General features: G+C 39.3%; 1 protein-coding gene and 1 pseudogene across 19 annotated transcripts in view; one reads left to right on the top strand and one right to left on the bottom strand.

Annotated features, from left to right (window-relative positions):
- BCL2L13 (BCL2 like 13) overlaps positions 1 to 14,877 on the bottom strand; it is a 147,696-nt gene that overhangs the window by 98,717 nt on the left and 34,102 nt on the right. The window lies entirely within an intron of this gene.
- On the top strand, positions 1,071 to 2,922 carry LOC118623250 (annotated as a pseudogene).

Genomic DNA, 14,877 nt, shown 5'->3' with positions numbered 1-14,877 from the left:
CTGAAAGGTTGTCTAAATCAGTGATAATATATTTTAATATTGGCCATCATGGTCTGGTATCTTCATGCAAACTGCAGCCCAAGAGAGAAAGCCTATTATCATCAAAAGATTTCTATCCTCCAAATCAAGGAAACTATGAATCTCCTCATACAGTAAAAGGAAAAGGAAGGTCTTGGTCTCTAGTACAGAATGGAGAACTACAGGAAAGAATCTGAAGAAAAATTAGACTAGATAGCCCAGCCAGTGTGTGTCATAGGTTCAGTTTCTGCAGGCACATGCCTGTGTTGGGGGCTCAAACCCTAGTAGGGGGTGTGCAAGAAGCAGCCGATTGATGTTTCTCTCTCACATCAATGTTTCTCTCTCTCTTCCTCTCCTGTCCTCTCTCTCTGAAATCAATAAAAACATACTTTTAAAATTAGACCAGATACTTGATTATTTACTAATTTCTCCCGCCTAAGGTATTTGGAGAACTTCAACATTTCTTCTAAAACACTGAATGCAAATATGCTACTCTCCACCTCTCCTATTCAGAATATACTTATAGGTGCACTTGCAGTACTTTCCAGTTGCACATATCATTGTTTTCTACCACTGACAAGTTTTATAAAGAGAGGTATTAGCCATTTATATGTTTTTATTTTTGCAAGCTAAAAAATCTGAATTCAAAGATAGACTTAATAACTTAGGCCAAGAAACATAATTATCATAGGATTTATGGGTCTTTAAAATACCTTTGAAAAGCAAAAGGTTAAATGTTTCTGTATCTTAGATTCTCTGATTAGTTTTCAACTTTTAAAGTTGACAAAAATAATTTTCCTTTAAGACACACAGAACACTTTCCTTCTGAACTGAGACTATCCAAATTAAAATTTAGATCCTTTAAAAAAATTTTTGTGGAAAATATAAAACTCCTTATGTATTTCCAGCTGAGGTGCAACACAAAGGATCCCCTCAATGTCATAATTAACATATGTTTTGCTTATCTAGACATTTTACTTACCTTTTCTGTAGAAGAAACTACATACATAAAACTTTAACACATTACATAAGCTCTCCTCCTGTCCCCCAAAATGCCAAAAGGAAAGAAAGCTAAGGGGAAGAAGATGGTGCCAGACCCTGCTGTAGTAAAGAAGCAGGAGGCCAAGAAGGTGGTATATCTCTTTGAGAAAAGGCCCAAGAATTCTGGCACTGGACAAGACATAGAGTCCCAAATGGACCTTTCCCACTTTGTCAAGTGGTCCTGCTACACTGGGTGTAGCAGCAAAGACCTATCCTCTATTATAAGTGTCTGAAAGAGTCTCCTGCCATTAACCAGTTCACCCAGGCCTTGGACTGCCAAACAACGACTCAACTGCTTAAGCTGGCCCACAAATACAGACCAGAAACAAATCAAGAGAAGCAGCAGAGACTGCTGGTCCAGGTTGAGAAAAAAGTTGCTGGCAAATGATGTCCCCACCAAGAGGCCACCTGTCCCTCACGCAGAGGTTAACACTGTCACCACCTTGGTGGAGAACAAGAAGACCCAGCTGGTAGTGACTGCACAGGACGTGGACCCCATCAAGTTGGCTGTCCTCCTGCCTGTGCTGTGCTATGCGGTGAGATGAAGGTTATCAAAGGAAAGGCCAGGTTGGGCGTTTGGTGCACAGAGAAGATCTGTACTACCAGCATCTTCACGCAGGTTAACTTGGAAGACAAAAAAGCTCTGGATGCCCTGACAGGTTTGGCTCAGCGGTTAGAGCGTTGATATGTGAACCAAAGAGTCCCGAGTTTGATTTTGGCCAAGGGCACATATACCTCAGGCATAGTTCATCCCTGGTCCTGGCTGCAGTCATACAGGTGGCAACCAGTTGATGTGTCTCTCTCACATCAATAATATTCTCTTTCTCCCCCTCCCTCCCTCCCTCTCTATATAAAAATCAATGGAAAAATATAAGGATTAAAAAATAAATAAGAGTTGAAAGAAAAAAATGTAGTTTTCCTATTCTAATTTTATTAGAATATTTTTATTTATTTAGATTTTTCCATTACATATTATTATAAACTACATTAAATTATATGTGGTAAGGAATTCTTCATTAATTTTTTGTTTTTGTTTTTTGAGAGAGGAAGGGAGAGATAGAAACATCAATCAGCTGCATCCTCCACGTTCCCAACTGGGGATCGAGCCTGCAACCCCAGGCATGTGCCCTGACCAGGAACGGAACTGGAACCTCTCAGTCCATAGGACGATGCTCAATCCACTCACTGAGCCACACAGGCTGGGCAAAAAAATTTTTTTCTTTTTTTCTTTATTGATTTTATTTATTTTAATTCTGTATTGATTTTAGAGAGAGAGGAGGGAGAGGGAGAGATAAAAACATTGATGAGAGAGAACACTGACTCACTACCCCCTGCATGCCTCCCACTGGGGATCGGTCCCACAACCTGGGCATGTGCCCTGTCCAGGAATCGAACCAGCGACCTCTTGGTGCAAGGGTCAACACTCAACCATTGAGCCACATCAGCTGGGCTGGGCAAAGAATTCTTTAATTCATTCCTGTTCCTACCCAGAATAAACTCACTGGCAATTTATTCACTAACAAAAAAGACATATTATGCTAAATTTTTACCTAACCTGGACTGCCCTTCCTTTTCCAGATTATTCAAATTCTGTCCACCCTGCAAGGACCAATTTATGTTTCTCTACTTCTCCATAATATCTTCACTAACTACTTCTGTATCACTAACATTTGAACACTTAGATCATTTAGTCTTTGCCACATAGTTTAAACACTTAAATATATACTATCTTATATTGTTCAATGATTATACAGTAATTTTTTTTTCTTTACTGAAAGGAAGAAGTGATTATCTAGTATTATTCTAACCAGATTACAAACTATTTGAGATACTCCTTTTGTCCTAGACCTGTGTCAAGCATGAACTAAAAAAGTACTCAAATATTTGATAGTGACAGCTATCACTGTCACTATGATGAAGATTTAAATGACACATGAATAGATGACAACCTTGCTGGGGAGATAGAACAATTAAGAAAAAAGACAATAAAGTGAGTTATATATAAATTCAGCAAGATTACAAAGTTATTAGTATATTTTGAAGCTAGCTCAAATGAAAAGAGTTTAAAAAAATAAAGAAAATGAAAAATCATTTTACATAAGAGAGTAACAGTATAGACCAACCACATACATAGGCATAGTAACTAAAGCATTTGTTTATTGTGACAGAATTGTGATGGAGAATACTGAGAATGAGGAATAAAAAGATCTCCATGCTTGCCCTGGCCGATTTGGCTCAGTGGTTAGAGCTTTGGCCTGCAGTCCCAAGAGACCCGGGTTCGGTTCCCGCTAAGGGCATGTACCTTGGCTGCAGTTTGTCTCTGGCCCTGGTTGGGTCATGCGGGTGGCAGTCACTCGATGTGTCCCTTTCACGTGGATGTTTCTCTCTCTCTCTCCCTCTTTCTCTCTCTCTTCCCCTCTCTCCCTCCCACTCAATCTGAACAAAAAAATGGAAAAATGTCCTTGGGTGAGGATGAAAAAAAAAAAAAAAAGATCTCCATGCTTATAGAATTTTAATCAATGTCTAAATCATAAATTTGATATTTTCAAAAGTCTGTAAAGTAAAAGCTGAGTAGTTCACCTACTTGAAAAATTTAAATGACTTGTCTAGACTGAAATAAATAACAGAAAAAAGGATTAGAAAGTAGATCATCTGATAAGCAAAATTATTACTGAATTCTAAAACATGATTATAACTGATGAATGGTGAAAAATAATACATGAATGTTTTATCTGACATCTGCCTCTTTATAATAACATATATATACCTGAAACATACACACACACAACCACCAAATCACAACCATGTCACAAAGTACATCACAATAATGTCCCAGTTACCATATGCCCCACCCTGCCAGATTAAAGAAAAGCAGCCAATTAAAGGAATGCCTATCCTCATGAGACCAATGTGATGCTGATTACACAAGACAAGTTGTCATAGTTAATAAGTCATGTGGAAAACTTAAACCTGACTCTATTGCTGTCAGAGCACAAAAGGTTATTTATTTAGTTAACCAATGACATAGAAAGATTCCATGATTTTCATTTAATCAACCTCCCTCCCAGACTTTCAAAAGCATAGAGAGTTATGCAGTGGCAGCAATGCAGCATAAAGCCTGAACTAAAAACCCAAAGAAAAGTATTTCAAAGATAAACAGACTTGAGTACACTAAGTCCCATCTACCCCAGTGTCAAATGAAGTCAGTAATTAACATATTCTAGGCCAGAAATATATTCAGGGCTTTCAAAGTGAGTACCAGATTAACAATTTTAGATTATTTCTATGAACTAGATATTCTAGAGCAAAATACTTTCTTTTTTGTTTTTTTTAATCCTCACCCGAGGATATTTTTCCATTTTTTGTACAGATAGAGTGGGAGGGAGAGAGAGGAAGGAAGGGAGAGAGAGAGAGAGAAACATCAACGTGAAGGGACACATCGAGTGGCTGCCACCCGCACGACCAACCAGGGCCGGGGACAAACTGCAACCAAAGTACGTGCCCTTTGCGGGAACCGAACTCTGGTCTCTCCGGACCGCAGGCCGACGCTCTAACTGCTGAGCCAAACTGGCCAGGGGGCAAAATACTTTCTAAATCTATGCTTCCCCAAATGGAACATTAAAATCACCAAGAGAATCTATTAAAAATACAGATTCCAAGGTCTCAGAATGAAGCCTCTGGTTCGATAGGCCTAGGGTAGGGCTCCGTGATCTTTTTTTCCCCTTTGTATTAAATTCACCGTGGTGACACTGGTTATCAAAATTATACAAGTTTCAGGTACACAATTACACAACGCATCACCTGTACAAGATAGTGTCCATTACCCAAAGTCAAGTCTCCATCCATCACCATTTATCCCCCACTAGACCCTCCTTCACCTCTCCCCAACTCCATTTCCCTGGAAATCACCAAACTGTTGCCTGCGTCCATGAGTATTGTCTTTCTTTTATTCATTTTTGCTCAGTTCTTCAACACACCCCAGTCTCCTGCACCAACAGATGTCAGACTGCTCTCTATAACATTGTCTCTGTTTTACTTGTTAGTTCATTTCATTTATTCTATTCCGCAAGTACCATCATATAGCATTTATTTGTCTTTAATTGGCTTATTTCACTTAACATAATGTTCTTCTGATCCATCCATGCTTTAGCAAAGAGTAAAATTTCCTTCTTTTTTAGGGCCAAGTAGTATTCCAATGAGTAAATGTACCACAGCTGTTTTATCTACTGATCTACTGATGAACATGTGGGCTGTTTCCAGGTCTTGGCTATTGTAAATAATGCTGCAATGAATATAGGAGTGCATACATTCTTCTGAATTAGTGTTTCAGGATTCTTTGGATAAATTCCCAGAAGTGAAATCACTAAGTCATAAGGCAATTTCCTGTTTAATCTTTCTTTAATACTTTATAAAATTAATATTTTAGAGAGAGAAACATCAATGTGAGAGATACATCAATTGGCTGTGTTTTGCATGCCCCCAACTAGGGATCGAGGACTGAGCCCACAACCCTGGCATGTGCCCTGACCAGGAATCAAACTGGGACTTCTCAGTCTATGCGTGACGCTCAATCCACTGAGCCACACCAGCTGGGCAGAAATTTCATTTTTAATTTTTTGAGGTAACTACATTGCTTTCCACAATGGCTGTACCAATCTGCATTCCCACCAACAGTGTACCAGGGTTCCCTTTTTTTTCCTTTATTGATTTTAGAGAGAGAGGAAAGGAGAGGGAGAGAGAAACAGCAATGAGAAAGAACATTGGACTGGCTGCCTCCTGCATGCCCCCTACTGGGGATTAGGCCCACAACCTGGGCATGTGCCCTGACCAGGAATCGAACCGGCGTCCTCTTGGTACATGGGTCAGCGCTCAACCAGAGACACACTGGCCGTGCCAGGGTTCTCTTTTAACAACATCCTCACCAACACCAATGCTGTTTGCTGATTTATTGATGGTAGCCATTCTGACAGGTGTGAGTTGATCTCATTGTAATTTTAATTTGCTTTTATCTCATGATTAGTGACATTGAGCACCTTCTCATGTCTACTGGCCATGTGTATGTTCTCTTTGGAGATGTGTCTTTATTTTGGATATTAACCCTTTATCAGATGTATCATTGGCAAATGTGTTCTCCCTTACAATAGGTTCCTTTTCATTTTGTTAATGGTTTCTCTTGCTGTGTGGAAGCTTTTTAGTTTGATGTAGTCCCATTTGTTTAGGTTTTTCCTTTGTTTCTCTTGCCCTAGGATATATATTAGCAAAAATATTTCTAGGAGAGATGTCTGAGACTTTACTGCCTATGTTTTCTCCTAGGATTTTTATGGTTTTGTGAATTATATTTAAGTTTTTTATTCATTTTGAGTTTATTCCTGTGTATGGTGTAAGTTGGTGGTCCACCTTCATTTTTTTTTGCATGTACCTGCTCAATTTTCCCAACACCATTTATTGAAGAGACCATCTTTATTCCATTGTATACGCTTGCCTCCTTTGTCAAATATTAATTGAGTATAATAGCTTTGGTCAATTTCTGGGTTTCCTGTTCTGTTCCATTGCTCTATATGCCTGTTCTTGTGCCAGTACCAGGTTGTTTTGATTACACCGGCTTTATAGTATAACCTGATATCTGGTATTATGATCCCTCCAACTTTGTTCTTCTTTTTCAAGATTACTGAGCCTATTCAGGATCTTTTTTACTCCCATGTAAATATTTGGAACATTTGTTCTAGATCTGTGAAATATGCCATTGGTATTTTAATGAAAATTGCATTGAACCTAGATTGTTTGGGTAGTATGGACGTTTTAATGACGTCCATATGGACGTCTTCAATCCATGAACATGATATATGCTTCTATTTGTATTTTCCATAATTTCTTTCTTCAATGTCCTATAGTCTTCTGATCACATCTTTTACCTCCATCATTAAATTTATTACTAGGTACCTTATTTTTTTGTTGTTGCAATAGTAAATGGGATTGTTCTCTTAGTTTCTTTTTCTTAAATCCTCACCCAAGGACATTTTTCCACATTTTGTTCAGATAGAATGGGAGGGAGGAAGAGAGAGAGAAACATCGACGTGAAAGGGACACATTCAGTGGTTGCCACCCGCACAACCCAACCAGGGCCGGGGACAAACTGCAACCGAGGTACATGCCCTTAGCAGGCACCAAACCTGGATCTCTCTGGACCGCAGGCTGACGCTTTAACCACTGAGCCAAACCAGCCAGGGCTCTAATTTTCTAATAGTTTATTGTTGGTGTATAAAAATACCACAATTTCTGGATATTAATTTCATATCCTGGTACTTTGCCAAAGTCATTAGAGCTAGCAATTTTTTGGTAGAGCTTTTAGAGTATTCTATGTACAATATCATGTCATATATGAGTAATGACAGTTTTACTTCCTCCTTTCCAATTTGGATGCCTTTTATTTCTTCTTTTTGTATGATTGTTATCGCTCAAACTTTCAGTACCATGCTGAATGATAGGGGTGAAAGCAACATCCCTGTCATGTTCCTGATCCTAAGGGAAACTTAATTTCTGTCCATTGAGTATGATGGTGGCTGTAGATTTCTCATATATCGCCTTTATTATGTTATGATCCCTCTATTCGTACTTTGCTGAGAGTTTTCATTTTTAAATCCTTACCCAAGGATATTTTTCCATTAATTTTTTCAGATAGAGTGGAAGGGAGGGAAAGAGAGAGACACTTAAATTGGTTGCCTCCTGCACGACTCCAACTGGGACTGGGGATTAAACCCACAGCCAAAGTACAAGCCCTTGACCAGGAATCAAACCTGTGACTCTTCAGTCCTAGAGACACTCTGACCACTGAGCAAAATCACCCAGGGCAAGAGTTTTTATCACACATGGGTCCTGTATATTATCAAATGCATTTTCTATAACCACTGATATGATCATGTCATTTTTTAAATTGATTCTGGATAAAGCAAAAGGGAGAGGGAGAGAAACATTGATGTGAGAGAGAAGCATCAATTGGTTGCACCCATACATACCCCGACTGGGGATCGAACCCACAACCTGGGTATGTGCCCTGACCAGGAATCAAACCTGCAACCCTTCAGTGCACAGGACAGTGTTTCAACCAACTGAGCCACACCAGCCAGGGCAATCATGACATTTTTATCTTTCATTTTGTTTATGTGATGCATTACATTTACTGACTTGCAAATATACCAACCTTGGATCCCCAGAATAAATCACACTTGACAATATTGTATGATTTTGTTAATGTACTGCTGGATACTATTTGCTAATATTTTATTGAGGGTTGTAGCATCTATGTTCATCAGGAATATTGGCCTATAATTTGCTTTCTTTATAGTGTTCTTATCTAGTTTTGGAATTAAGATAAAGCAGATCTCATAAAAAAATGCTTGGAAGTCTTCCCTCCTCTTGAAATTCTGGAATAGTTTGAGGAGGATAGGTGTTAGTTCCTTGACTGTTTGGCAAAATTCACCTGTGAAGTCATCTGGTCCGAATTTTTGTTTGCCTGAAGTTTTTTTTTATTACTGCTTCAATTTCGTAAGCTGTTATCAGTCTGTTCAGGTTGTCTGATTCTTGATTCAGTTTTGGAAGATCATGTTTCTAGAAATTTGTCCATTTTGACCAGAATGTCCAATTTGTTGGTATATAATTGTTCATAGTATTTTCTTACAAGCCTTGGTATTTCTGTGATGTCAATAGTCACTTATCCTCTTTCATGTTTGAATTTATTTATTTGGGTTCTCCCTGTTTCTTGATGAGTCTGGTTAAAAGCTCATCTGTCTTTTTTATCTTTTCAAAGAACCAGCTCTTGGTTTCATTAATCTTTTGTATTGTTTTTTTTAAGTCTCTGTGTCATTTATTTCCCCTCTGAACTTTATTTCCTTCCTTCTACCTACCCCAGGCTTTTCATGTTTTCTTTGCTTTGATTTTGCTTCTTGAGATAGGCCTGTAACGCTATGAACTTCCTTCTCAGGACAGCTTTCACTGTGTCCCGTAGACTTTAGATTGTTTTGTGTTTATTTTCATGAAGTTTTTATTTCTTCCTTGATCTCAGTGGCAACCCATTAATTAATAACATGCTATCTAGCCTCCGTGTGTTTGAATGTTTTTGAGTTTTTGTATTGCAGGTAATTTCTAGTTTCATGCCATTGTGATCCAAGTACAATTTCCCTCTTAAGACTGCTTTTATTGTGTCCCCTAAATTTTCGAATGTTGTGTTCTCATTTTTGTTTCAAAATATCTTTTGATTTATTCACTGTTAACCCACTCACTGTTTAATAACATGTTATTTAGCCTCCATGTCTTTGTGTGTTTTCTTCTTGTGACTGATTTCTGATTTCATACCATTACGGTCACATAAAATGCTTGATATGATTTAAATCTTCTTAAATTTATTGTTGACTTGTTGTTGTGTCCTATCCTTAAAAATGTTCCATGTATAGTCCGCTGCTTTGGGATGGATCTAGTATGTCATTTAAGGTCGTCATCTCCTTGATGATTTTCTATCTGAAATATCTATCCACTGATGTCAACTGGGCGTTAAAATCCCCTACTATGACTATATTACTGTCAATCTCTCCCTTTATGCCCATCAAGATTTGCTTTATATATTTAGGTACTCCTCTGTTTACAATGGTTATAAACTCTAGCTGGATTGCTCCCTTGGTCATTATGTAATGCCCTTTGTTTCTTACTATAGCCTTTGTTTTAAAGTCTATTTTTTCAGCTATTAAATATTGCTATCACAGCTTTTCTCCCCCCTTTCCATTTGCATGAAATCTTTTTAGATCCCTTTACTTTTAGTCTCTGTGTATCTACTGTTCTGAGGTGGGTCTGTTGTAGGCAGCACAGATATGGGTAGTTTTCTTATCTATTCAGCTACACTATGTCTTTTGATTGGAGGATTTAAGCCATTTACACTTACAATGATTATTCACAGGTAAGTATTTATTCTTCTCTTTGTGTGCCTCTGGGTAGTCCTCCTATTCATCCACCTTCCCCTCTCCTCCTCTCCCTGTTCCCTCCTTTTTCCCCTCCCCTACCCCTCCTCCTTCTTCTTCTTAAAGCAGACCCTTCAACAATTCTTGTAATACCAGCTTGGTGTTAGCAAACTCCTTTAGCTCTTTCTTGTCTTTTGATAGGAGTATATAAGCCATTTACAGTTAAAATGATTATTGATAAGTATGTATTTATAGCCATTTTATTCTTTTCACTTTGTTCCTCTGGGTCATCCACCTCTTCCTCATGCCCCTCCCCTCCTCCTTTTTGCTCTTAAAAGAGGCTCTTCAACATTTCTTGTAATACTGGCTTAGTGGTAACAAAATCGCTTAGCTTTTTCTTGTCTAGGAAACTCTTCTTTAATTTTAAATGATCGCCTTGCTGGGTAAAGTAGTCTTGTTTATAAGTCCTTGCTTTTCATCACTTTGAGAATTTCATGCCAATCCCTTCTGGCCTGCAAAGGTTCTGTTGAAAAATCAACTGACAGTCTTATGAGAGCTCCTTTGCAGGTAACTAACAGCCTTTCTCTTCTGGTTTTAAGACTGTCTCTTTGTCTTTAATCTTGGTCATTTTTATTATGATGTGTCTTGGTGTTAGTCTCTTTGGATCCATCTTGTCTGGGAATCTTTGCTTCCTGGACTTGTATGTCTTTTTCCTTCACCAGATTAGGAAAATTTTCAGTCATGATTTCTTCAAATAGGTTATCAATCCCTTGCTCTCTCTCTTCTCTTTCTGCTACCCCTATAATGTGAACATTGTTACACTTCATTTTATTCCAAAGGTTCCTTAACTATTCTCCTTCTTTTTAATTTTTTTTTTCCTGTTTGATGGGGTGTTATTTTTCCTACCTTGTCTTCCAAATTGCTGATTCAATCCTAACCTGTGTATTTCTTCCAGTGTATTCTTCATTTCAGATACCGTAGTCTTCATTTCTGACTCGTCCTTTTTTATGTTTTCTATGTCCTTTTTCATGCTGTTGAGAATCCTTATTACCATTAACACATCTGACTACTGTGAATTCTGTATCTGGTAAATTGCTTGCCTCCATTTCATTTAGGTCTTTTTCTGGAGAATTGTCTTGTTCTTTCTTTTGGGGCCTGTTTGTCTCCTCATTTTGTCTACCTCTCTATGTTTGTCTCTGTTTTAGGTAGATCTGCTATGACTCTCAGTCTTGGTAGGGTGGTCTTATGCAGTAGGTGTCTTGTGGGACCCAGTGGCACAGTCTCCTTCATCACCTGAGATGGGTGCTCTAGGAATGTCCCTTGTGTGGGTTTTGTGGGCCCTCCTGTTGTAATTGAGTGTTGACTGCTGTTGGTCCATTTGTGTGTGGGATTGACCCTCAGGCTGGCTGGCTGTGTGGCTCAATCCCCACCACAGCATGTGAGCTTGGTGTGCAGGTGCTGATCACATGAAGGGAAATTCGTCTCAGCAAGGTTTGGTGCTGCCAAGATCTCCATTTTGGATATGCTGCTTGTGAAGCTTATTGGATCCTGTTCTGTTGTTATCTGACACTGGCCACTGGATGTGTTGGTCCTGGGTCTCCTGGGAGGAACTCTGATGCAGGCCAATGTCAGATGCTGCCTGTGTCAACCTGGCAGGGGCTACCAGCAGTCTACAGTTTATGGTTGCTTCTCCTGGGCCTTTGCACCAAGGCTATATTTTACCAGCAGCAGGCCCAGGGGTCAGTCAGCAAAAGTCCCAAAGCACCAGAGATCTGTCTTCACCTGCCTCTGCATTCTGGCTGCCTGTTAGGCTCAGTCTCTAAAAGCCTCTATCTGTACTCAACAGGGCATAAGCTCCATGAGGTCAGGCAAGAGAGATTCAAGATGGTGGAGCTATTGCTTTATCCAAAACTGATGCCACATGAAGGGAAGTGAAACATGCAAGAAAGATGGCGTCTGCATTATGAGGGAAAGACTCAGCACATGGATCCTGGTGGCTGACCCTTCAGCTCTCTCCCCAGAGCCACAAACACCAGACTCTCCTCATGCACCTCTATCCTACTCTGCCCTCCTTCTGCTGAAGCCAAGGGTGAGTGGCTACAAACAAAATTTTGTGCATTAGTCCTTTAAGAGTATGTCTGTCTCTCCAGCCACCTCTCCCTGGTGAAGAGAAACACCACTGCTTTTCACAGCCCGATGTTATGTGGGTGCCTCTCCCCAGCTCTGGCGCACTGGGCTGGGGAGCCTAGTTTGGAGGTCAGGCCCCATGCTTCTAAGGGGGAAATGGCCCTGCATCGGAGATATCCCTCCAGAACTTCAGCCACTGCACCTGGGAGTGGGTTCACTACTTTCATGGCTCTGCTCTCCCTACCAGTCTCCATGTGGCTTCTTCTATAAATGCTTGTTTATAAGCTTCTCTTCAGTTAGCCTCCAGTTGGTTATTCAAGATGACTTTTCTATAATTTAGTGGTAACTCCAGCTTGGTCCTGGAGGAGGTAAGTGTAGCTTTCCCCTCCCTCACTGCTATCTTGGATCTCCTCCATAACCTTTGTTCGAGTAAGTATTCAGGCAATTGGGCTTAGAAATACTGCTTAGACAACCCAAATAATTACAACCAAATTTAAAAGATCTACTGGACATATAGATAACATGGTTCAATTTTTCATTCAATAGCAACAACAAAGACTCTAAATGATACAATACTGGACTAGTAAGTAAGAAACCATATTTTTCAAAAAATACACTTAATTCCAAAGTTGCGAATCATGATGGTGGCTTTCGGGTTCCAGTGTTACCACACCCCCCAGACATCCTGCAGACTGTTAGAAAAACTTTAGGGAGGGTATATTTAAAGGAGAAGAATGAAAAAATATCTATCATGCACCCAACTCAAAGTCTGGTTTCACAGAGATCAGGATCAAACATCTCTTGCTCCTGATAGAAAAGCTGAGGAAGAAAGAAATAGAACACATCTCCAAAAATAATGAATTGTGAATCATAATTTGGGATAGGGTTATAAGAATCTCTCTTGAAAAGTTTGTCTAAAATGGCAATACTCCCCAAGTAGATCTATAGACGCAAAGCAATTCCTATCAAAAGTCTAAAAGCAGTTTTGCCCTGGTCAATGCTCAGTTGGTTGGAGGATTGAACCGTACATTGAAAACTCGCAGGTTTGATTCCTGGTCAGGGCACATACCCTGGTTAAGAGTTTGATCCCAGGTCAGGGTGGGTGCAGGAGACAGCCAATTAATGTTTCTCTCTCTCTAAAACAAACAAACAAATAAAAAATTCCAAAGGCCCTTCTGCCTGAAATGGACAATCCTAATATTCATATATAATTGCAAGAGTCACTGAATAGCATATTTTTTAAAAAGAACAAGGTTGGAGGACTCACATTTCACAATTTTAAAACTTACTACAAAACTACAGTGAACAAGATAATGTAGTAACAGTATAAGAACACACATACAGGCCTGGCCAGGTAGCTCAGCTGGTTAGAGTATTGGCCTGATATGCCAAGGTTGCAGGTCTGATCCCCAGTCAGGGCATGTAGAAGAGTCAACTCATTAAGGCATAAATAAGTGGAACAAAAATCAATCAATTTCTCTCTCTCTCAAAATATCAATAAATTTTTAAAAATTAAAAAAACAGACATACAAACCAATAGAATCTAATTCAGAGACCAGAATTAAATTCATATGTTAAGATCAATTGATTTTTGAGAAGTGTACCAAGGCCATTCAGTGGGAGAAAGAATGGTCTTTTTAACAAATAGTGCTGGGAAGCTGGATATTCACATGCAAAAGAATGAATCTGGCCCTGGCCTGGTTGCTCAGTTGGTTACAACGTTGTCCCAATACGACAAGGTTGCAGGTCCAATCTCCAGTCAGAGCACATACAAGAAGCAACAGATGAATGCATAAATAAGTGAAACAGCAAATCGATGATTTTCTCTCTCTCTCTCTCAAATAAATTAAAAAAAAAAAAAAAAAAAAAAAAAAGCTGGTGTGACTCAGTGGTTGAGGATCAACCATGTACCAAGAGGTCTCCAGTTTGATTCCCGATCAGGGCACATGCCCAAGTTGTGGGCCCAATCCCCAGTGGGGGGCATGCAGGAAGCTGCTAGTCAATGTTCTTTCTCATTGATGTTTCTATCTCTCTCTCCATCTGTCTTCCTCTTTCTCTAAAATCAATAAAGAAAAAAAAAATAAATAATCTTAAAAACTGGGCAAAGGATATGAATATACATTTCTCAAAAGATATACAAACGGCCAATAAGTACCTGTAAAGATATTAAAACCATAACACAATACCACTGTACACCTACTAGGATAAGTATAATAAAAAACACGGACAAAAGCAAGTTTGGCAAAGATGTGGAGAAACTAGAACCCTCATCCATTGCTGGTGAGAATGCAAAATGGTACTGTCACTTTGGAAGACACTTGGAAGTGTCTTACAAAACTAAACATACACTAGCCCTGGCTGGTTTGGCTCAGCGGTTAGAGTGTCAGCCCACGGGCAAAGGATCGTAGGTTAAGGGCACATACCAGGGTTGCACATTCAATCCCTGGCCCTGGACAGGGTTGTACACGGGGCAACCAATCAATGTGTCTCTCTGACTTCAATGTTTCTCTCTCTTTTTTCTCTCTCTCTCCCCCTCCCTTTCACTCTATCTAAAAAAAAAAAAAATCAGTAAAAGAATACCCTCAGGTGAGGATTAACAACAACAAAAACTAAACATACTCTTACCATATCTAGCAATCATGCTCCTTGGTAGTTACCCCAATGAGCTGAAAATTTACATCTAAACAAAAACCTATACATGAATGGTTTAACAGCTTTGTTCATACTTGCTAAAAATTAGAAGCAA

The sequence above is a fragment of the Molossus molossus genome, unplaced genomic scaffold (genome assembly GCF_014108415.1).
Source record: "Molossus molossus isolate mMolMol1 unplaced genomic scaffold, mMolMol1.p scaffold_m16_p_10, whole genome shotgun sequence".
Classification (NCBI taxonomy): Eukaryota; Metazoa; Chordata; class Mammalia; order Chiroptera; family Molossidae; genus Molossus; species Molossus molossus.
Note: the sequence above shows the minus strand (reverse complement) of the source record. Positions and strands in the feature narration are given on the sequence as shown.